This window comes from Diabrotica undecimpunctata, chromosome 5 (assembly GCF_040954645.1).
Source record: "Diabrotica undecimpunctata isolate CICGRU chromosome 5, icDiaUnde3, whole genome shotgun sequence".
Taxonomy (NCBI): domain Eukaryota; kingdom Metazoa; phylum Arthropoda; class Insecta; order Coleoptera; family Chrysomelidae; genus Diabrotica; species Diabrotica undecimpunctata.
Window position 1 is genome coordinate 139,747,215 of NC_092807.1, and position 24,936 is coordinate 139,772,150.

General features: G+C 32.3%; 1 protein-coding gene across 1 annotated transcript in view; it reads right to left on the minus strand.

Moving 5' to 3' along the window:
- The window catches only part of Hacd1 (3-hydroxyacyl-CoA dehydratase 1), a 40,866-nt gene that overhangs the window by 2,581 nt on the left and 13,349 nt on the right, over nucleotides 1–24,936 (minus strand). The gene's annotated exons all lie outside the window — the stretch shown is intronic.

Sequence of the window (24,936 nt, forward strand, 5' to 3'; positions counted from 1 at the left end):
CGGGACTGGGTAGCTAGAGTCACGCGAACTCCTAGTACTTTAGAAGTTGTTGTAACTTTTTTCCGGTGACCTTGTGGTAGTTATTGGTATTCAGTGGGTATTCAGCTAGGGTATTGTGAACACGTTTAAATTATAGAAATCAGAGTCTCAGTGACTCCACCTCACCTTTAAGGTAAGTTTTGTAATTGTTAGAAAATTAAAGATTTTTGTGTAAAACCTGTTATTTTTAGATGGATTTGGTTCCCAGTACCTACATCAAAAAAAATTAATCCATTAGACAATAATTTTGAAAGTACTGTTTTAAGATGGTATAATGAGAAAAAATCTGACTTGTCTTATATAGAAGATGATGGAAAAGATCGACAAAAGGGGACAGTAAATGAACCTGTACAGAATGTGCGAACTTCACAATATAAGGTCCTGCTCGTACTCAAGGAGATGAAGCCACTCCAGAAGATATATGGAACCTTGTCATCTATGAAGCTATGATAAATACTATAGTGCATTATACAAATATAAAGATTGCAGAAATTCGAGAAATTAGGTTTGCTGTAGAGACACGAACAGGTTTGAAAGATACGTATAGTACTGAATTACGAGCTTTGATGGGCCTACTAATATATACCGCGATCGATAAATCTAATGATGAAGATATTGACGCCATGTTTACGGCAGATGGAGCCGGAAGAGAGATTTTTAGGACTGTTATAAGCGGAAAAATATTTAGGGTTTCGATAAATTGCTTGAGGTTTGATGATGCCACACCTAGGAAAGAAATACTGAAAGAAACACCAGCGGCTCATATTAATGATATTTTTGAAAATTGTCAAGATGTATTTACCATTGGAAAAAATGCATGCATGAGATGTTAATCGGGTTTAGAGGCCGGTGCAAGTTCCGGATGTATATACCAAATAAGCCACGAAAATATGGCATAAAACTGATGTTGATAACTGATGCTAAGACTCGATTTGTCTATAATATATATAGATATTTATAGTTTATTAGAGCTGCAGTCAGAAGGTTGGCCGAGATGTTAGAGAAACACTCTTTTGACTTTTTTGTCTAGCTTTCGGAATTGTTTTATTCCTTTTTCAAGACACTGTAATATAGATAAAAAAACGTGTAAATATTTACAAAATATCACAATTCATCAGTGCAACTTACTAGTCGTTGAGATTATTTACAATAAACTTTGACACTCAACATTAATAACACAAATATAAAATATAATAATGGACAAAATACATGCTAAAAATTTGGTAAGGATAGTAAAACTTAGTTTATTTCATGACATCTTTTGATGGTGTGTTTTAACTCTGATACATAGAGAACAGAAAGAAAAAACAATATAATTAAAATGTAATTAGGTGTTCTTAATATTGTATTTATTTTCAAGAACCAAGAGGTCCATATTGGGTAGTTTTAATTTTTAATTATTAAACTTGTCTTAATGGTATGCAACCAGTTATTCATGCGAGTATATTGTGACGTGTATATGTAGAGGTAAATATTTATTTTATTTTTGATGTTTTCCAGTAAATGACAATAAATGTTGCTCAATTTATCTATGTCAGACTTTTTATTTATGAAGATGTACTAGATTTTATGAAACACATTTCCAAGAAATTTAACTCATGTTTCAGAGTTATTGCATGTTCTGTGAGTGCACATGCATTTATTTGATTGGTTTTTATGTCACTACGATGTGAGATCACCCTACTGTGGAAATTACGAATGATTCTCCGATGTATACATCGTTGCAATTGGCACACGGTATAGAATAAACAACATTCGATGACTCCTGTATTGTGAAAGGATCTTTGGCTTTTGTGTATAACTTCGATACCGTTTTCACATTCTTAGTTGTAATTTTTAAGCCATTAACATTTTTGAAAATGTTCATTAGCTTAGGTGTCAGAACTGGAATGTAGGGTAAGGAACCATATGTTATTTTGGATGGTATTACTGATGTGTTGTGTGTCAATGTCAATTGTAGTACCTCATTATTACGAAAATTTTGGTTGTCAGAAAATTGCGAAGGAAAAGGAGAACCGAAAATGAGTTTATTTAAAAACCCTATGGGGTAGGAGTTCTCTAGTAGTATATATCTCAACTTTTTTAGCCCCTTGTCCCTGAACTCGATGTGTGACAAGTTGGTAAGCCTAGTTTTTAAGGCCAAAACCAAATTTGTTTTCATCTTGGATGGATGTTGAGAATGAAAATTTATGAGACGGTTACTAAAACAAGGTTTACGATACCACTCCGTTCTTAGCGTGCCATCACTGCCACGATGGATAAGCATGTCTAAAAAAGGAATCATACCATCTGCCTCTCTCTCAACCGTAAACTTTAGGTGTTCACATTGGGCGTTAAAGGTATTTAAATCATCAGTTACTTTTTTCTCAGGGACCGATAAAATCAAATCATCTACATATCGTTTAATAAAAGGTATGTGAAATGGTATCTTTTCTTTACACGTTGTTATAAGTTCATCCAAAACAAAGTTACGTAGTATTGGGGATATTTTGCTGCCCATTGGAGAGTTATTAATGTTGTGTCAAAATTTATTGTAAATAATCTCAACGACTAGTAAGTTGCACTGATGAATTGTGATATTTTGTAAATATTTACACGTTTTTTTATCTACATTACAGTGTCTTGAAAAAGGAATAAAACAATTCCGAAAGCTAGACAAAAAAGTCAAAAGAGTGTTTCTCTAACATCTCGCCCAACCTTCTTCTGACTGCAGCCCTAATAAACTGGTTGTTTTGTTTATATCGACAGTCACTAATATCCTGTATTTCTTATATATATATATATATATATATATATATATATATATATATATATATATATATATATATATATATATATATAAGATTATATATATATATATATATATATATACCTAGAGAAATATACGAGCAATATAGCGAACCACCTCTAGCACAACATACTAAACTGCAGAGATTACGATGGGCAGGGCACGTTGTCCGCATGCATGAGAATAGAATCCCCAGAAAATTATTAAATGCAAGAATGCAGGGAAAAAGACCTGTTGGAAGACCTAAAAAGAGATGGGAAGATGAAGTCGATGAGGATGCCAGGAACTGCCTGGGAACGCGTTCATGGAAAAGAACAGCGGTAAATAGAGATGGTTGGAGAAGCCTGTTGAAGGAGGCCAAGGCCCGATTTGGGCTGTAGCGCCATTGGATGGATGGATATATATATATATATATACCGGAAAAGGTTCGGATGGAATTAATCTTTCAAATTCAGAAAAAAAAAATTAACAAACCCACACAATCGGTAATTCGTCTATCAAAACCTCTATTTGGCAGTAATAGGAAAATTACTGCAGATAATTGGTTTTCTTCTTTTCAGCTGGTGAAAGAGTTACAATCCAGAGATCTTACTTATGTCAGAACCATGAGAAAATCAAAAAGGGAAATATTCCTAAGAGAAACAAGCCTCTAATCCTCATTTCCTCTAAGCATTACTGCCGTGCTGCGGATGTTGATAGTAACAAACCTTAAATAATATCATTCTATAATTTAACAAAAAGAGGCGTTGATGCACTAGATGAGAAATGCACCATTTACAGCTGACCAAGGAGAACTCGACGTTGGCCAATGGCTATTTTTTATCAAATATTAAACATGAGTTGTGTCAATGTATTTGTCATGTCTAATTGTTTTAAAAATAATGAAAATACATCCCGAATCAAATTCATAAAGGCACTAGCAAAAAGCCTGACAACCTTTTATGAGGAAACGATTTGAAAATTCTAGAATTAGCTTAGATATAAGAAACTCAATAAGAAGAATACTTGCACTCGAAGAACCAATAAAATTTCCATCCGAAGAAAAATTATTCGGAAATATTGTTATTTATGAGAAATACTTATACCTAAACCTTTTTTTTTATTTTTTAAAAAATACGCTAATCACGCTCAATGTAACTGAAATTGCACCTCACTGGTTACGGGTTAAATGTATTAAAAAGTCTAGAAACAAAAAAAGGGAAGATATAAAAACGCAACCAACAAATCTGACCCATTTAAAAGGGCCATGAAGGAAAAATTCCAGACCAAAAGACGAAATGTGGCTTTTTTGAATTAAAAAAAAAATGTTTATTTATATTTACAAATAAAAAATATATCCTATAATGCCAGAAAATCAATGAACAAAACAGAAATGTAGGTATTCTTTTTTTGCTTAACGTTTTTTTTTGCGGCGATGATTCGAAAAAAAAATCATGTCAAAACAACATATTTATATTTATGATCACTTACAAACAAATTAACTAGAAATTCCAGTCTACTTTTGCAAGGTCTGTATTAATTGACCTAGTGCAAATAAGTCAATTATTTAGGTAAAGTTTTTACACTGTGTAATTTTTCACTACAGTTTAAAGTTTGGAAAATATTTATTATTATTATTATTATTTAGTTTGTGAAGTTAGTAGTGGATGGTTAGCAGTGGATCTTTTTATACTTACATATCAAATAAATGCTATGTATTCCATTTTTCATAAGTTTATATTGATTGACCATAATTTTCTATGACTCATTAAATCGTTCAGTGAGTTTTCTAAGTCTAATTAATAATCAGCATATCACATAATTCTTATAGAATTTTTATTTACCCGAATACGTTTAATATTGCTACGATACTGTGGTCCCATTATTGTGAAGTAAAATTAGTTTACCTTTTTTAATTTTTTCAGTATGAATGGTTCAATATCGCAGATGGGATGGGAATGAGATATAGGTTTTATTAGTAACTATCTAATATGATTTACCGTCTTTGTACCGTAGTCGTCAAACAAGATCACTTAATTCTAATTTCTTTTTTGCTGCCTGGATTCGTGATATGTTATTCTGTTTTATTACCCACGTCTCGCAACCTTACAGAAGTGTTGGTACGGCCATTGTCTTACAAAACTTTAATTGGGTATCTTTTTGCATTTATTACCTAACGTTCTTCTTATTGTGTAGCACATTCTATTGAACGTAGCTAGGTTATTTTCTGCCACGTTCAAATTAGTATCATATGTCACATCCTAAGTATTTACAATATGTAATATTGATCGAAAAACTAGATAAAAATGGCACATTTCCACAAAACTATTGACCAATAAGCTTATTACCAGCTATAAGCAAAATCATAGAGCAAATCATACTAACTAGACTGAAAAAAGAATCAGAAGCAATCGGAACAATACCGGAAGCACAGTTTGGTTTTATATCAGAACACTCAAGTGAACTTCAGGTTCTGAAACTAACCGAATATATTCCTAAAGGGTTCAATGAAAATAAATATACAGCAGCAGCCTTTCTAGATATCAGTAAAGCTTTCGATAGAGTATGACATGAAGGCCTGCTGTATAAAATGAGCCAGTATGGTTATAGCGAAGCGATGACTTGTCTCCTCTCTTCATACCTAGCCGACAGAACGATCAGAGTTCGGATAGGGCTAACCCTGTCTAAAGTCGGAACTATGGAAGCTGGTGTACCACAGGAGGCGGTGCTGTCGCCATACATATACACCATATATACGGCAGACACACCATCTGAACTCAATTCGATGCTAAGCCTGTACGCAGACGATACAGCGATAGCTGCTAGCATCTATGGCATCTTCGGATGTTGCCAGAACTGCTTGATCGTCAGCGAAGGTTCTTGGAAGGAGACTAATTCCCTTGGGTGCTATTGTTTCCCATGTTCTAATCAAGTTATCTAAATATATTAAAAAGTATTGAAGATAGACAGCATCCTTGATTTATTATGATTAGATCTCATTAAAAAAGTGCTTACCCGATGAACTAGAACAACTGTAGAGAATTACCAGACAAAGAGAAGAGAAGAAAAGAGATAAGAATTCAAGGCAACTACAAACAAATGCAGAAGTCTGAATTGTGACCTATTAACAACATGAAAAGATTTATTAAACATTTTCATGTTGTTAATAGGTCATAATTCGGACTTCTGCATTGGTTTGTAGTTGTCTTGAATTCTTATCTCTTTTGTTTTCTTTTCAAGATTGATCTCTAAAAATAAAAAAAATTACTACAACTGGCCAATGAAAGTGATCAATTCATTGATCTCACGAGAATCGTAAAAAATGGCAAAAATCGCGATATGTTAATCTATTTAACACCTTTATAAAAACTGAGTTTATTCTTGGCAAAATACAAAAACTGCATACGAAAGCTTCACTCTTTGCCTTTAAAACGCATCTTGATTTTTGTCGATAGGACATTTGGATCAAAACAAATCGAATTTTTACAATCAAGCTGATACAAATTTTATTAATTGATTTCGCGCGCGTAACTGACATGCAAAATCGACGGTCACTTCAAGCGTTGTTTCTAAGAGAACGGTTCATTCTACACAAAAAGTGTTAAATAAACATTTTTGTTTAAAATTATCTCAGCTACATTTTTTATTTGAAACATTTTTTTCTACGGTGTACAGATTCTTAGTAAATCGATTTTTTTGCGATTAAACACCCTACGAGCGGTGTTTTAGGGGGAAGGCCAGGGGTAAAAGTGGTAAACTTTTTTGCATCTTTTTCGGAGTCCCAAAATTAAGATTCTCTGCAAAATTCAGCTTGTTCGTATGATTTCTAGGGGCCAACTCTCTGACTACTGGACTATATTCCAAAAATTAGATATTTTTTAATACATAGATTTTACCTTTCATTAATTTACTTAATTTTGTTTAAGTGCTCCTTGTAATGAATCGTATTTATGCCAGTCTTAATTTTGTTTCATAATGAGTATGCCATAAACTTCCATACATTTACAGTATTTATTCTGCTTATTTTTAATTGTCTTTTAACGTGATATGCTAATGATCCATGACTACATTAAACCAGTCGTAATATACAAAGTTGTCTACCATTTCGAAACTATTCGGTTGTCAATAATGAATAATCAGCTCTCATAAGTTAATGTTTGGATATAGAAACAAGAACTTTTTGAGGGAAATTTATTTTGAAGCGAAGCTTCTCTACTGGCGTTGTATTACTTTTTTTTCTCTACATCAAAATGCTGAGGCGAGCGTCACGGTACTAGCGCCTCAAGACGGCGTTGTCACGGGTCAAGAATTCTTAACTAGAAGGATAGATTCTGTCCTATTCGTAGTTGACATTCCTTATTGTTTTCTATAGAATAATTGTGCGTGCTGCCGATTTTTTTGTTGTACCAGCAATTTAACGGCCTTATAAGACTATTAAATTATTGTTTTTCGTACCTCGATATACGAGCGCTCTAATATACGAGTGTTTTGAGATACGAGCTGCGGAGCGAGCGATATTTTGCTTTGAGATACGAGGAATCGGTTTTTATTCAAATTCATACCTCTTATTTGACTACTTCTAATTTGCTTTGTAAATAAAAGGTAGTTTTAATGGTAATAGATTTTTACGACCTCGCCATAAAGATCATTTTACGGGTCTGTACGTGACTATTACTTGGACCGACAAATTGAATGGTCATTGGAAGTTAAATCCGACAAAAATTCGGATTCTAATACTAACAATATTGCACTATCGATGTCGGTGTAATTTACACTGTGTAAATTTTTACTATAGACCTCAGTCTCGCTGCTTTGCTTGTTTCTCTATTTTCGAAGTATTGTTGATAAGTTGGGTTCTCGTTTTGTATTTTTTGTACATTACAATATTACATTTATTTTTACAACCATGGGTTCGAAGCAGTGGCGCACCCAGAATTTTCCTGTGGGGGGGGGGGGGTTTTGGTTGGGCACCGAATTTTTTTTTATGCTACCTTCATGTTGAGTTCTTAAAATTTGGGTATTAGTTACTAGTGTACTAGTGCTAAAGATAGCAGTGCTAAAGATTCAGGCATCTATATCTAAATACAATGTATAATCAAAAATATTAATTTAAATCCTAAACTGTATGATAAATAATAAACTGTAAACAAATTAAATTTATAATAAAATGTCCAAACGGCGTTGCTTCTGAGCCAAATGGTTTAATACCTCTTCTTCATCTATTTGTATATCCTGATGGATAAACATCAAAGCTAAACCATTTAGTCTCTCTTCGCTAGTACAATTTCTTAAATACGTCTTTAGTATTTTTAGCGACGAAAATGACCTTTCACACGTGCAGGTTGTTACAGGTAAGGTCGCCATTATTAGGAGTAAATTATAAACTAGAGGGAATAAGTTCTTGTTGCATATATCAAGAGCTTCAAGAGCATTTTTTGGTGTCGGTTTAAGTCGAAAATCTTTTAGAAATTGTTTCCAAAGTATGATTTCTCCTTTTATGTTTGTTTCATCAAGTCCATAAAAATCTACTAGACTTTGAAATGATTTGGCTATCGTCTCATCATACTGTACACTTAGTAAGTCCTGAAATGGTTTTAAAATCTCTTTGTGTGCAACAAACCTATCATTTATGGATTGTATAATTTCATCAAAAAAGGGGATAAAAACTGATCTTCTATAATATTCTTCTGGTGTGGAGGCTGGTACATTATTTCTCTTTGTTTGATAAATTACTGTCCTTGGAAGAGACATATTAACACCAAATTCATCGCAAAGAGCTGATACTTGCCCAAAAATATTGGTAAAAGTTTCATCTGCATTTTGTCTTAACTGTTCTAGTGATTCTTTCGTTTTGTCTGCAGATTCAACAGCTAAACGGAGGCCTAGATTTTCTGTTTGAAGGTACTTACTAAGCGGTAAAGTGAGTTCAAACACCGAGTTGACCACAAAGAGACTCAAAAGAAAGTCACATTTGCAAATTGCAGCCGACAGCAACTGAGCGTCAGTGGCAGTTTTGTTATCACTCCAGTTTGTAATAACATCCAGTGCTTTAATAATGACAGGAAGTAAGGAAATAAATGCATGAACTGAGTCATGTCTTTGAATCCATCTTGTTGCACACAATCTTTTTAATTTTTCTACTTTCGGCTTCTGCTCCAACTGATCAATTTGATTTTCTAAAACATTTTGCCGCTTGGGATAGTTGAAAAAATTATAAGTGGCTTCTACGGTTCCCATACAATTTCGAATTTCTGAGACAGAACATCCTTGAGAAATCGCAAGATTAAAACTATGAGAGCAACAATGCACATAGATAGCTTTGGGAAATTCTTTTCGAACAACAGATTGTACGCCTTTTATATGACCACTCATGGAACTGGCACCATCATATCCTTGGCCAACTATATTGTTACCATTCAAACCTAAATCTTGTATAAACGAGCAAATAGTATGAGCTAGTCCAGTTCCGGTGGTTTCAGTTACCGGAATAAATAATTGTAAAAATTCTTCATGAATTTTATAATTTTCTACAAATCTAGCGCAAAATGATAGCTGAATTGTACCACTAATATCGGTGGTTTCATCACACAGAATACTAAAAAATTTCGCTTCATTTACTCGTTTTACCAAATTTTCTAAAACTATGGTGTTAAATATAGAAATTATTTCATTTTGAATTCGCCAACTGATGTAAGTCGCATTTTGTCAGGCAGTTTTTAAATGATTGGTCAAAATATGATCTCCAGAATCCATTCTAAATTTTAAAAGAGACCTAAAGTTTCCTTCTCCTCTTTGTGGTGGGGCGTTAAAATCGAAAGGTCCAAAATCGCAATGTCCTCTAAAAGATTGCCCCATTTTAGCAAGAAAAATAGCCGTCTTAATAATAGGTTTAAGGGATTCTCTATTTTTTTCTATTTGCAATTTTCTTCCTTTATTAAGCATTAATTGAATATTGTCCTTTTCTCCAGTATATGTTGCTAGAAAATTAGCCGCTTTCTCTAAACACTTTTTATGATAGAGATTTTCGGAATGTTTTTTAAAATCTTCCCTTGCGTCCTTCCATTTTCTAAATGGGATTTTAACTAATTTTCCTGCGCTCAATTCTTGCTCTCCTACAACAGTGGAAAATAACGCACAAAACTTGCAGAACGCAGCATCCATTGTTGGGGAATATACCAGCCAATTCCAGTCAGTTAACCAACGCATCTGAAATTTTAAGTTTCTGGGACCGGAAGATGGAAATTTGAATTTAGAATCCGGAGACCAAGGATTTTCTAAAAGCTTTTTTTTTAAAGCATCGTCTACCTGTAAAAAAAAATTCAGTTTTCACAAAATATTTAACGAAAAGATCGTGGCACTAGGGGAGTGCCATCATAACTTCTTATACTGTGTTATTACTATATGTAGGTTAATGGAATTGTATGTCTGCTTATTACTAAATTGTTAATCTTTTTGATAAAAACACTTTAATTTTTAAAATTTTATTTTTATAATAACACATTGTAGGTAAGTTCTTTAAAATTTAGAAATCTTAAATTTTTTCCTTAAAAATTTTGTTTAATGATTTTAGTAATTTTCAAAATGTGTTAAATAAAATATAGAATTTATTCATCATATACATTTTCATTATTATCCATATAGTTTTTTATAACTATTTATAATTTTCTATAATTTTGTTTTAACTTTTTATAAATTTATTTAAGTTTGTATAATTTTATTTATTTTTATTTAATTTTACCTAACTGTATTTAATTTTATTTAATTTTTATAATGGTTTATAATTATAATTTTATTTAATTTTAATTATTTTTATTTGATTCTATTTAATTTTATAGAATTTTAGTAATTTTATTTAATTTTATATAATTTTTTGTTAATTTTATCTAATTTTATATAAAAGTAATTTTATTTAATTATATTATTTAATTTTATTAAATTTTCTTTAATTTTATGTAATTTATTTTATTTTATTTCATACAAATATTTTAAAATCAAAATTAGCCAAGTCGGTCTAGAGTTGTTATAAACAAATATATTATATAAAATTATAATAAAAGTGTATATGTATATATATATATATATATATATATATATATATATATATATATATATTATGTATATTACGGTATACCACAAGGTTACTACACCCGTCTCGATTTTTCGAGTCACGCTAAACAGGATTTCGGGTCCGTGCAAAACATTATACCGAGCAATAAGAAATATACACTTAAAAACTTGTATGTCGAGACCGTCAGGCAAATAAGTTGACCGTTAACCTCTATATTGATTTAAGTATACTTACTGATTTACAAAAATATAAACCAAAATCAAGTTCTGCCGAATGCTGATTGTACACTACTTCACTACTTGAAGTAGAAGCTACTGCTTTACTTTCAGTATGGGGTTTTGGCTCTTGCTCCTGCCACTATTAAAACACAAGAAATATAATTGATAAGTATCCCTGGTTGGTGAAAATGGCACAATATCCAAAAATATAAGTATAAAGTATAAGTAATTAGAAAGTAAAACGCCATAAATTTAATATTTACTAAAAATATCATTTTGTAAAGTATTTTTATTATCAAAATCAATTTTAATAATAATACTGCCATAAGGAGATATTTTTCGCAGTGTAAAAGCGTTCAGAAAGTTAAATAAAACAATAATTACATATATATATATATATATATATATATATATATATATATATATATATATATATATAATAATTACAGGATATATGAGTTGCCGACTAAACTTACCTTGCTTGCTAATTCAGGATTTAATCTTGGCTTTTTTATAACAAATTTATCCATGATTTATAGTAAACCACACAAAGTTTCACTAACTAATGTAAAGTCACCAATGTCACAAATTTTGAAAACACACAAGTTCAATTAAGTCTACTATAACGTATAACTATATTACACTTCTGCACCTGCACTAATATTTTTTTAGGCAAATGTAAAGAACATAAAATTAAATGAGAATTACGTGATTCCCCGAAGTTTTTCATTCAATAAACAAAGGCATGCGTTACACTTCTTTATTGATGTGTAATTATTCGGCTAGCAATGTTGCCAAAACTTATAATTTAAGCGTACTTTATGAAAATAATATAAAAGTACACAATAATAATTATTACATATTTAAGGTGATAATTTAATTATTAAATTAGCGTTTTGGATTTTTTGTATTGTGTGTTGAATACAAGTTATATTTTCCTACTATTCTTTATATATTTTTTACTTTATATGCCCTGGGGGGGGGGGGTTTAACCCCCAAAACCCCCCCCTGGGTGCGCCACAGGTTCGAAGAAGAAGATGATGTCGATTGAACTAAAATATGAAATCATTGAAAAACATGAGCAAGGTGTACGAGTAACTAACTTGGCGAGGATGTACGGGCGTACCACATCAACGATATGTACTGTACTTAAACGGTAGGAGGTGATAAATGGTATAATGCCAGCTAAGGGCGTTACAATAATTTCTAAGCTCCGGACTACTCTCCATGAAAAGATGGAAAAACTACTAATGGTGTGGGTGACAGAATAATAAACAACAGTACAATAAACGGTTAAATAAAACAGTTCGGTGATTCAACGCTCATCTCTACAGAACAGGAGTGATAATATGTCATGCGTAATCACGGTAGTAAGTTGTTCTTTCATAAAGCATAATAGATAAACACAGTCCAGTAGGTCAGTATTAGTAAAGCATTATGAGGGAGCAGGTGTATTGTATTAAATTTAAACTGGACGAAAAATTTACGTCTTTTAATTAAAAATAAGACATTATTTGGTATTTTCCAAATAATATCTTTGAAACTATTTTCGTTAAGATTTTTTGGGGGTATTAAGTGTGAAAATAAGAATTAGTTCTATAAAAATGAAACAAAAAAAGATAAAATTAGTATAAAATTTGTTCTATAAAAATGAAATCAAATAAAAAATAATTCCAACACTACTGTTTAAATTAAAATAACTCCAAACAATTAGAAATTCTATACCAAATTCTTAGGTAATTAAATGTTCAAACAGACCACCAAGTTGTAACAAACAGTAACCAAATCTATTATACAAAGCATTCCTCATGGCGTTGAGTTCATCTGCCAATATGTTTTGGCTAAGTTGGATTATCTTTTCCTTTAGTTATTCCAAGTTGGTGGCTCGGTCGAACTCATGCCTGTACAGTTTTGTTTTTAGCATCCCCCAAAAATAAAAATCTAGAGGAGCTAACTCAGGTGACCGAGGGGGCCATTTTATTGTACCGTCTGTACTAATGACACGTTCAGCAAAAATTAACGATAAATAGTCTTTAACGACTTTTGCATTATGTGCAGGACAGCCGTCTTGTTGAAACCAAATTTCGTTGAAGTTAATTTGAAGACGTTGAAGTGCAGGAATAATTTGATTTTGCAGTAATTGGAGATATTTGACTGCGTTTAAATTACCTTCAATGAAAAAAGGACCAATAATATGGTCTCCCAAAATTCCAGTCCAAACATTCAACTTTTGTGGATACTGCGTACGCACACACACTCAAATGCTTATTCTCCTGAGACCAATAACGTACAGCGGATGAATTATGTTTCTTGTGAATTGTGAAGGAGGACTCATCTGTAAACAAAATATTTTTTAAAAAATTATTATTTGCATTGCATTTCTCCATCATAATTTCACAAAATTGCATCCGTTTAAATTTATCATCAGGAAATATTTCTTGATTTGTCTGCACTTTATAACAATGGTAGTTGTTTCTTTTCAAAATATTCCTCACTGTTTTTGCATTCAAATCAACTTCATCGGCAATTTGTTTACTTGAACACGGCGTCGCTTCAGCCAATGCACAAACTTGAATTTCTCTAATTTCTCGTTTTTGAGAAATTTTCTTTACGCGAGGTTGATCTGATGGGCAACATTTTATACACCTGCCATTAGTACAGCCAAACTTTTCAAATTGATGAATAATGGCCAATACAGTTTTTTCTATAGGTGTTGGCCTATTTTCAAAAGCCATAATAAATAAATTGATAGTTTCTTGTACTGAATTGCCCCCAAAGTACCATTTTATTATTTGTACCCGTTCTTCTGTTGTATAAACAGTCGGCATAATTATTTCTTATCTTCACACTTACAAAGTTACCTCCAAAAAGAAATACATAGCTGTCGACAGGTGGCTTCTCTCGTCTCGACGAATGGCGATGTTGCCAAAATTATCTTATATTATTCAAAATTGGGTTACAATTTCGTCAAATAAAAATGCGAATCTGTAAATTTTTCATGGATTTTAGAAATTTTGGAACAGTATTTGTGTCAATTAATGTTTTATTTTTAATATCATCATTAAGTTTTGAATGGCAATATAACCGCACCACTGATCGCCAATTTTTTAAATCAATTCAATGTTTAAATTCAAATATGTAATAAGGCAACCCTGTCGCGTATAAGCTAAGCTGGATCGGAAATTCGCAAGACGTTCGTTAATGGGCGTGTCTAAAAAATGGAGAGGGGAGACCAAGGGGTAATATATTTGTTTTCTTTGTATATTCGCTGAAAATATGATTTTATATCTGTGTTAGATATCCTGTTAAATTCTACCATACCGACCATAAAGTTTTACCTACACTGTATATATATATATATATATATATATATATATATATATATATATATATATATATATATATATATATATATATATATATATATATATATTAACATATATTTTTAAAGTAGATGATTTTAAAATGATATTGCCAATATTACTGAGTTGGATTCTTGGGACGACTTTACTGTAGGATAGTTCATTCGATTACATGAAATTAACTCTAACTAAGAATAGTTATTAGAAAAATTATTTTAATTAATATTTCCAAAGCAATACTATTTTTAGAAACAATTGAATAGGACAATTTGTTGTTTTCATAAAATCTATTATAAATAAATTATTTACAATTTTATTAAAGTAGTATAAATTAATTATAAATATTTATGTTTTCAAATAAAAATTATCTCAAATATTACAATAAAAATTGAAAATTTTTTTTTAAAGAAATTAGATAGTTTATTTATTTATTGAAATAATGCATATTCGTAATGTACGCAAACAGTACATACAAATTCAAAAAAGGAACGTCGAAATCCATAAATAAGAACCAGAGATACAGCTAACAGCTCCTTCCCCCTCCCTTCGGCTCCCGTGAGTTTCGAAGCTAGCCGATTTTAGGGATCACATTTTGAAACTTTGTGGACGATTTCATTGAAGGGCAATCTTAGAATTTGGTTAAAACTATAAAGTATATGCTTTTAAATAATGCTAATTATATTTCTTAATTGTTATTGTTCTGAAGCTCTTTTCTTGTGGCATGTTAAAGTAATTACATTTAAATGGGAATAAGCCACAATTAAAGGTTAAATGAATTTTATTGACGTTTCAATTTCCACTTCGGAAATCGTTCTCAAAATACAAACATTAGTAAATAACCTTTAAAATTGTGGCTTATTCCCATTTAAATAGTAATTTTCTTAATTGTTACAAAGCTGCTATGAATTAAATAAAAAAAGAGGCTAACTTTGTCCCAAATTATTTTAGGACAAATTTTTTTTCTTTTAAATTTATGAAAAAGTTCAGGCTTTTTAAATATAAAAAAATAATATTCTTGCAGGTAATGGTTAAAAAGTTATTCTAATTGTTTATAAGCAAAAAAGCGACATGTTTTTGCAACATTATTTTGCAATATTAATTTTTTTTAATGTAAATAATAGAACAAGTCTTCTTCTTCCAGAAACCACAATTACTAAAACTATATAATTTTCTGACTTATATTGTTGCAAAAAAATTAATTTGGGATAAACAAATAAAATAACTTTAAAATTATTTGACCGATCACTTTGAAATTTTGACCATATTTTAAACACTACAAGACACAGTATTACATGAAATATAAATGTTATAAGTTTATTTTCAAAAAAGTTATTAACATTTATAAAAAACCGAAATTTTTGAATTATTTTGCAACTTCCTAAGCAACAAATAAGGATAGAAACATTTAGAAAACGCCATTTTGAAAGTTTTTATATTATGACTTAAAAGTTTCTTCTCTTCTAAAATTTGTTTAAAATGCTTCACTTTTTGCTGATAAACGAAAAAAGCAAAAATTTTCCGTTTTTTGACCTTAATTTGTTAATAACTAATTAAGTCCAAAAAATCGACTGCAGTAAACATATAGGTTTTTGTTACAGAGGTCCATACTACTCAAAACAACTGTCGTTTGCCTGGCCGGACGAGTTTCATGAAAAAATGCTTATTTCCCTGGGCTATATATGCGAACGATCGCGTCATTTCCTGATACGCGAACAATGACGGGTTAATTTTATATTTTAATACAACCTACTTGATTCTAATGTTATAAGAACATGATCTAAATATTTAAAATTGCCCATAACTAATTATAATAATTTACATTCAGTAGTATTCAAGTAATTCATAACAAGGAATAAAATTTCCTACCTTTTTACAAATATTTGTTTGCCTATCGGTACGTTAAATATGTATTTAATCATTGAATAATTGCATATATATAACTCATGTTTATTTGTTTTGTTTAGCATTTTTAACTAGCAAAAGTTTGTGTCTACAGGAAATAAATACAAAAATTGACATCTAAAAAACAACACAGCACCACAGAGGGAATAAATAATAAAAAGTGTTAACGTGTTTTTGGATAACAAAGTTGTTTAAATTCTTGAATGTTGATTATTTGTGTAGGTACGCCCGAAGCCGTTCATCATTCAATTTATTTGTTATTACTTCGGTTGTTGATTTTAGTGTTGTGTTTAATAAATTAATTCCTCTGTAATTTTCCGTGCAAGATTTGTCTCCCTTTTTGAAGAGCGATATTAGGATGCTTGATCTCCATTCTTGAGAAATTCAAATTGAAATATGAAGTTGAGAAAGCCATTCAACGATTCAAAGTAAGAGAATCCCCAGAACCAGACGAAATTGCTGTGAAATTATTAAAGCTTTTCGATAACGAAATTATATCTTTCTGTTCTAACAGCCTTCTTTAATCGGATTTACTATACTCGTTTTCATCGTTCTTGGCGTGTGCCTGAAATAAGCTACTATGGAATTTTTAATATTCGTCTCTCTCTGATACACAGATGCGTAATTCAATTGTGCGAGTCACGTTCGTCATGGTAAAGTGCGATGCGAAGGGAATGGAGAGACCACTCACGTCTCCCAGTATTGTAGCAATAACACCGATGCGTTTGGCCGATACGGTGTCGGTGATAAGTTCAGCCTCTTTACGAATACAGATAGCTGGCAATGACGTGTTTTTTTAACATGTTACCCTGATCTGTGCAGGTTTAAAGTAGCTGATGAAATAGTTTTTATAAGTAAACAGTTTTTAATTAATTAATAGTTTGAGCTCTTACTGTGTGGAATTCCATTACATAAAATAATACTCTCGACACCTTAAAAATTCCAGTTTATTATAAATTAACTCTCTCTCTTCCGATACCCATTGCAATAATGACTTGTGGCATTGTTCTTGAATGAGCTGGCTAATAGGTTTATAATTGTAGCAATTACCATTGATATTTTATGTTGTTTTAGTCGATTTTAGTCAGTCATTGTTGGAATTTGTTCCGAACAGTTTTACTTATTATTTTTTGTTGTGAATAACTAATTGTTCTATTTAATAAAAAAAATGCCGGGAAAAACGATAACAGGAGAAATGCGACAATGTGTAGTTCATTTATTGGAGTATTTTAAAAAAGAAAACAACGGACCTTTGCTGCTGGACAAGCATCTCTATGACGGTTCTGATACAAGTTTGTGGCGTCTTATAAAAAATTGTGGGTTTTTATACAAACTAGAAAATAGTAGACGAGTGCTATGTGAGAAACCATGCATTGTCTCCAAATGACTGTATTTTTTGAGGCATTATATGAGAAATTTTTTCCAAGTCCAAGCCCACTTCAGTTCGTTTTTTTAGATGAAACATGGATATTCCTAAAAGGGGCATATAAACGTACTTGGCAAGATGACTGTGTGAAAAGCATCAAAAAAGGACACGAAAATACAGGTAAACGCTTTGTTGTTTTACATGTCGGAAGTAGGCAAGGATTTGTTAAAGATGCTGGATTTCTGTTTTCTACGAAATCGAAGAGTGCAGACTATCATGATTCTATGGATAAAGAGTCTTTTAATAAGTGGGTCTCCGAAAAGCTGATACCAATGTTGGAGGAACCATCTCTAATTATTATGGATAATGCCTCATACCATAGCTCTTTAATAAAAAAGTTAGAGTCTTTGTCGCCAGAATAAACCACAAAATACCAGGTACGTTATAGACGAGCTACTCCAAGAACATGGGCATCAGGTTTTGAGATTGCCTCCATATCACTGTCAATATAATCCGATTGAGTTGGTCTGGGGCATTTCTAAACAATACTATGATCGTCATATTGGAGAACATGGACGTGGAGATGAAACAGTGAAAAAAGTTTGGGGCGATGCATTAGCTGAGGCAACATCTGCAGTGTGGGCGAGTTGTGTTAACCATACTGAAAAATTTATTCAGGACGACTGGGCAAAAATGGTCACATATGATGAAAATGAAAGTAGGATTATCATCGATTTGGCGGAAGAGTCCAATGATGAAGACAGTTCCAGTGAAGACGCTGACTGATTAGCTAATTAATCAAGGTCAGTACGTTGTAACAGTTCACAATTCGCTACAGTGCTTAAAACTTAAAAAATCTGTATCATTTTTTAATTAAAGTGGGATAAATAATTAACACTTTTTTGGGTATATTTCAAAATCCTTTTAAAATCTACTTTTCGTTATATCCTGTCCTATTGTACTGCAAGCTAGAAAAATACTTCTTCGCAATTTATACGTATATTCCGTTATTAGAAATTTAATGAAAAATAATTTATAATTTTCTTTTATAACTATTATTTCGTTTGACATGCTACATTTTGCTCCGCCACTGGAGGAGGTAAACGAATCGAGCTTAGACAATGAACGACAGATGAAACAACTTATTGCAAGTGTTTTTACACGCACACGCCAAGAACGATGAAAACGATTATAGAATGGAAAATTGCCCGGTGACTGGCAAGAGGTCTATCTTAATTGCTCTGCGGAAAAAAACGATCGCAAGTAAATGTAGTGACTTAAGTTCATTATGATGTCCTTTTTTGTTCCTATTGTATTTTTTACTACATACTTAGTACCTTATTGTATGTAAATATTGTTTTGAATCACGAAAAATGACATTATAATCTCATTAATTAAGTTGACGCTCATTCCTAACAATACGCTTGTTTTTTAATGGGAAACTGTATAATCATTGTAAATGGTTCATGTATGACTTGGATATTACAAGATTGATAGTTAATATATATGGGGAGGGACAAAACTTCAAATCACTTTGTATAATAATTCTCAAAATAGATATTTTACACACTCACATAAGACTAGAAAAATTTGACTTCATCAATATCAACTTCTATTACAATTAAATTGCAAACCTATGGCATTTGTAAAATATCCACGTATGACGCAGTTAATTATTTGGATTTAAGAAGCAATACAGTAATTATATTTATTTACTTTATCGACTTTCTCGACGTCAACTTGAATGACAGTTAATTGCAAACACGTGGCAGGTGCAAATTAATTTGTTATAATTATCGACTAATGACATGGTTAATTATTTGGATTTAAGAAGCAATAATAATTTGTCTTTATAGAATTTTTTGATATCTGTGTGACTTTATTTATAGAAATTACCTATGATGATGATGATGTGAAATAAATTTACTGTTAAATAAAGTGTCCTGGGTGTTGATGTACCTACCGAGCGCGTCTCCAGGTAACAGATAGGATAAGGATTGGAGACAGTCTCTGGTTAGTGGGCTTCAGGGACGGGGGTGGAGAGAGAGAGAGAGAGAGAGAGAGAGAGAGAGAGAGAGAGAGAATGAAATCTCTTACCAAAACCCTATCGTGTTCCATCTCCTCCAATTCCAAGTGAAGGTAACGCGCTGCGAATAGTAGAAGGTGGCTGGAGTAATAGCGGCCGTAGCGTTTCCCTGTAAGCACCCTACCTCCCCAGGTTGGTCTCTTACCACGAGCTTATAACAGGACGAGCACTCGGCCTGCAGCGTGTAAAAGAGAAAGAGAGGGAGAAACCAGATCTATGTCACAAATTTTTGCTGGTCTGAATCTGAATTCTCATTGTAAAAATCAGCGCCCGCTCTGCCAAACGCACTTTAATAACAATTTAAAAACAATGATTTCGCATAAAATAAGCCCAGAATTTTCATCTGGAGCTGATAGAAGAAGGCTTGTACTTGAATTTAGGCACTTGATGATTTTAAAAATATTTTTGAAGTAAATACTTCTTAGCGCTCGGTATGATGTTTTCACGGATACGAAATTCTATCTGGATTGACTCGAAAAATCGAAATGGGTGTAGTAACCTTGCGGTATACCGTAGTATATATATATATATATATATATATATATATATATATATAATATATATATATATATATATATATATATATATATATATATATATATATATATATATATATATATATATATATATATATAACCTTGGGTAAACCTTTGCGTTTTAAGTTCAAAGCTACCATACATTTCCAACGTTATAAAAAAACTTTTTTTGCACATAGTAACAAAAAACACCATTATGTTACTAAAGTTTTTTAATATTCTAACTTTACAATTCTAAGTTACGGTAAGATCAATAATGTTTTTTAATAGATAATATATGGTAGCTAATTATAATTTATTCTCTTTCAGCCCTGAAGAAGCCAAAATCTTTGGCGAAAACGTTCGGCGAAACAATTGATACTCATTAGAGTCTTTCTTGCAGATTTCCCCAACATTTAAGAGTTTACTATATATATATATATATATATATATATATATATATATATATATATATATATATATATATATACAAATAAGAGCATATTATGGAGTAATGAACTAGACCAGGGTGTCCAACACGAGGCCCACGGACCGCATGCGACCCGCGATATTTTTTGTAGTGCTCTGATGGATACTTTGCGTTTAGAAAATAATGAACGCATGAATCCGGAATATATGTAAATCGATGTTATTAAAAAATACTCACAGTAGACAGACAATATCACTAGTTAAAGTATTTTTACTTTAAATGACAATGATGTATGTAACCATCCCTCCCCTCTGGCGCATAGCTTGTCCGTCGTAAAAACTTGTCGGTGTCGTCATCAATGCGAATGGTATTGGAGCGGCCACACACTTGATACAGTACGTAAATCTTTCAGCTGGACAATAGATAATATACATTGAGGTAATTGTGACAACTGCGCTTTGAGGTAATTGTGACAACTGCGCTTTCTTAAGCCCACTGCTGTCGTCAACGCCACATGTTGGAAAATCATACAATTCCAGAGGCGTGGTTATTTCATTATTTTTTTTAGGATTGAATCATTTTATTATAAATTAATAATTCTATCATTCTGTCTCTGTTAGTGCCTTTGTCGCGCTGTGAATTTCGTAATTACCCGATCTTACCTTACTATTATGGAAATATCGGTACGTGATTTCCTACGATTAAACCTTTTACCGTATGAATTTCTTAAATCCAAACATACCATTGAAAAATGATTCATGTTATCTAAAAACTGTTATCGATAAGTAAATATGTGCTGCGACGGCGAAGATAGTAGATACTACCATGAAATTCATACTTATCACTGGGAATTGCATAACCGGTAAGTGATCAATCAATCGACAAAAATGTTATTTAAAACATGCGAACAGTTTTTGTAATCAGTGTTTATCGTTGTCGTTATAGTATCGGCTGTTAAATTTGTGTTCGGTTGCTTTGTCTTAATCGTTTACGTACTTATTTTGTTAATTAGTTTTTTTTTATTTTGAAGTAAGACAAAATATTAGGTTAAAGTATTACGATTTCCCATATATTCCATCAGTTTTTCGTAAAATAAAAATTAATATAAAAAGTGGTATAAGTTCACGACATCAACGTCATAGACCTGTCTCATAAGACAAAAAACAAATTAACTGGAAGGTATATGATCGACTAAAAAACACTACCTTCAACAGAAGCTGTTAGTCGCTATTCTTTTTTTAATGGGAGTATCAGTAGCAACAGTTGAACGTATTATGCGTGAGAGAAAACAAATAAATGGTTTTAAACTTCCAGCTGCAAATCATCGCTCACGAAAACCTGTTAAGTTGAACGAAGCCCAAAAAAACTTCTCCGCAGAACTGTACATTTATTTTTCTTTGAAAATAGGGCTCCAACTCTCAAATCTACGCGAATTATTATGAAAAGCATTACAAGATCTTAACTTTCGATATACAAAACGATGCCGGAATTCCATGTTAACAGATAAGAAGGAAATTATATCATGGCGACGTAATTATTATCTACGCTCAATTCGGAAATATAGTGCAGCAAAACAAAAAATTTATTACCTCGACGAGACTTTAGTTAACGCAAGACATACAGTGGCCAAAGTTTGGCAAGATACAACAGTAACAAATGAACAAGCCTTTGTTGTAGATTTATTGACAACATTGCGAGCGCCGTCAGGAAAAGACCACAGTCTACTGTCGCCCATATTGGCAGCGATACTGATTTTCTGCAAAATGGTGTTTTTGTTTTTATATCGAAGAAAACTGTGAACTATCACGAAGACATAAACTCCATATGATTCGAGAAGTAGCTCGAGAACATTCATAGTATTGGATAATGCATCTTATCACAGTCTCCTTTGTTAAACGCATTCCAACGATGACTGATAGAAAATCCATCATGCAGAGCTGGCTACGAGAAAAATAGATATCGTCGGTAGATACCGTCAATATGCTATTGATTTAAGACTAGGCTAGATTTAAGGCTAGACTTCATGGTATTACTGTTTTGAGACTTCCCACCTTACCATTGCTTAAAGTGCTAGAATGTGTGAGAATTGTGCGTGAATGAAAGATCGGGTGAATGCCGTGTCGATGTTGCGCCCCAATCAGGGTGATCCGGCCGGTAATTCACCACTGAGGAGGGTGTTTTTTTAGCAGGTAGGTCTCTGCCATTGACGGCAATAGTGTCCGAACAACTCTAGCGCGCGGCATCATCGTGGCCACGCTGGGGGAGTCCTGCATACCCGAGGCTGGAAGGCGGTTCTGCCCACCTTCTAGGACCAAGGTATGTTTCGAACATTTGGACCACCTCCCCTCATAAAAAAAACCTTACCATTGCGAGTTAAATCCAATTGAATTAAGTTGATTTTCTTATTAGTAAACGGCGTATTTGATTTACACCTCGTACAATTTAAATATCGTATTACATTTTTTTTAATTTCTTGTCAGAATAATTGTAGGCTATATTTTGGTGTCGAGGGATATTGGCATAGACTCGAGTAAGTGCAGTTGCCACACTTACCTCAATGTATATTATCTATGTCCAGCTCAAAGATTTACGTATTGTATCTATTGATATTTGTAGATGTGATTAGTTTTTATGAGAGTTAAGTGATCAGTAATAAGGTCTAACTGCTCATTGTAATTAATTTAGTGTGAAATAAATACACTCAGGTGCAAAAAAATCGATCCATGGGTATTATTTGCTGAAAAAAGAAAACGTTTGAAGATATTAGATTTAAATCAGGTATATATATAAAAGTATATGCTAGATTAAAATAATTTTTACAGATTATCCAAAAAAATCATTTATTTATAGAGACATACGCCAAAACCCAAAAATACAAGAATATTCAAAACTTTCTGAAATTAACAAAAACATTGATAATAAATCAATATCTAGTGTTTCCCCCTCGGGCCCTTATAACAGCCTGTACACGTCTAGGCATTGAGGTAATTAACCTCTGGATATCAAATTGATCCATTTGGTCCCATATTTCTTGAAGAGCCGCTGTAAGTTCAGCCAAGTTGTTTGGACGGGGTACTTGTGCTCGAAGACGTCTTCTCATCATATCCCATAGATGTTCTATGGGATTGAGATCGGAACTGCAAGCTGGCCAGTTCATACGGACAATTCCCACCTCCTCTAGATATTATTATTACATTGAAAATATCGCTCTCCGTGTCTTCTCCAGACCCTTTCTCGGCCGTCTGGTGACCTTAGACAAAATCTGGACTCATCTGAGAACAATACATTGCTCCAATCGGCATCACTCCAGTTTTCATTTTCTCTTGCAAAAGCAAGGCGAGCTCTGCGATGTTCTATGGATAGTATTGGAGATAGGGCTGGCCTTCTGGATAATAAATTACCTTCTACAAGTCGTCGACGAACTGTCCATCTGCTTACATTCACATTTCTCACTTCGCTCAGACGATTTGCCAGTTCAACTGAAGTTAGATGCCGATTTCTCAAACATGATGAGACCAGAAATCGATCATCTCTTTCGGATGTTACCCTTCTACGACCTGATCCTGGTCTTCTTGTGAAGTTACCGGTGTCGCTAAAACGCCGAACTGCTCTTTGAACCGAAGATCGACTAACACCCAACATTTCAGCTGCATAATATTGGCTAAGACCATCTTGAACTAAAGTCACCGCCCTTGCAGCATCTGTCGGAGTTAGAGACATTTAGGAAGGATAATCAAATAAAAATATAACACGTTTTGAAAATAAAATCACTACACTAGTATGGTTGTTGAATTAAAAACAACATTCAATAAATATCTACTTGCTTCAATCCCTTTTTGACAAAAACCTGAAATACCAATTTGTTTTAAGAAATATAAAAAGCAATATTAAAAATATTATTTTATTTCTCGTATACGAGGGTACAACTAAATTTACATACGTAATTTAATGTCTCTAAAATTATACAACTTCAAATAAATAAGAAATAAGGAATGGATCAATTTTTTTACACCTGAGTGTAGTTGTATGGAACCAACTACGTCTTCTCAAAAAAAATAGCGGACGAACACCGAGCGTATAATAACCGATGAAAAACTGACTATTTGATCACAAACAATAATAATAAACTACAGTGCCTTGTGTGCATGCAAGTTCTATGAGTTCCCAAAAATTTAATATAAAA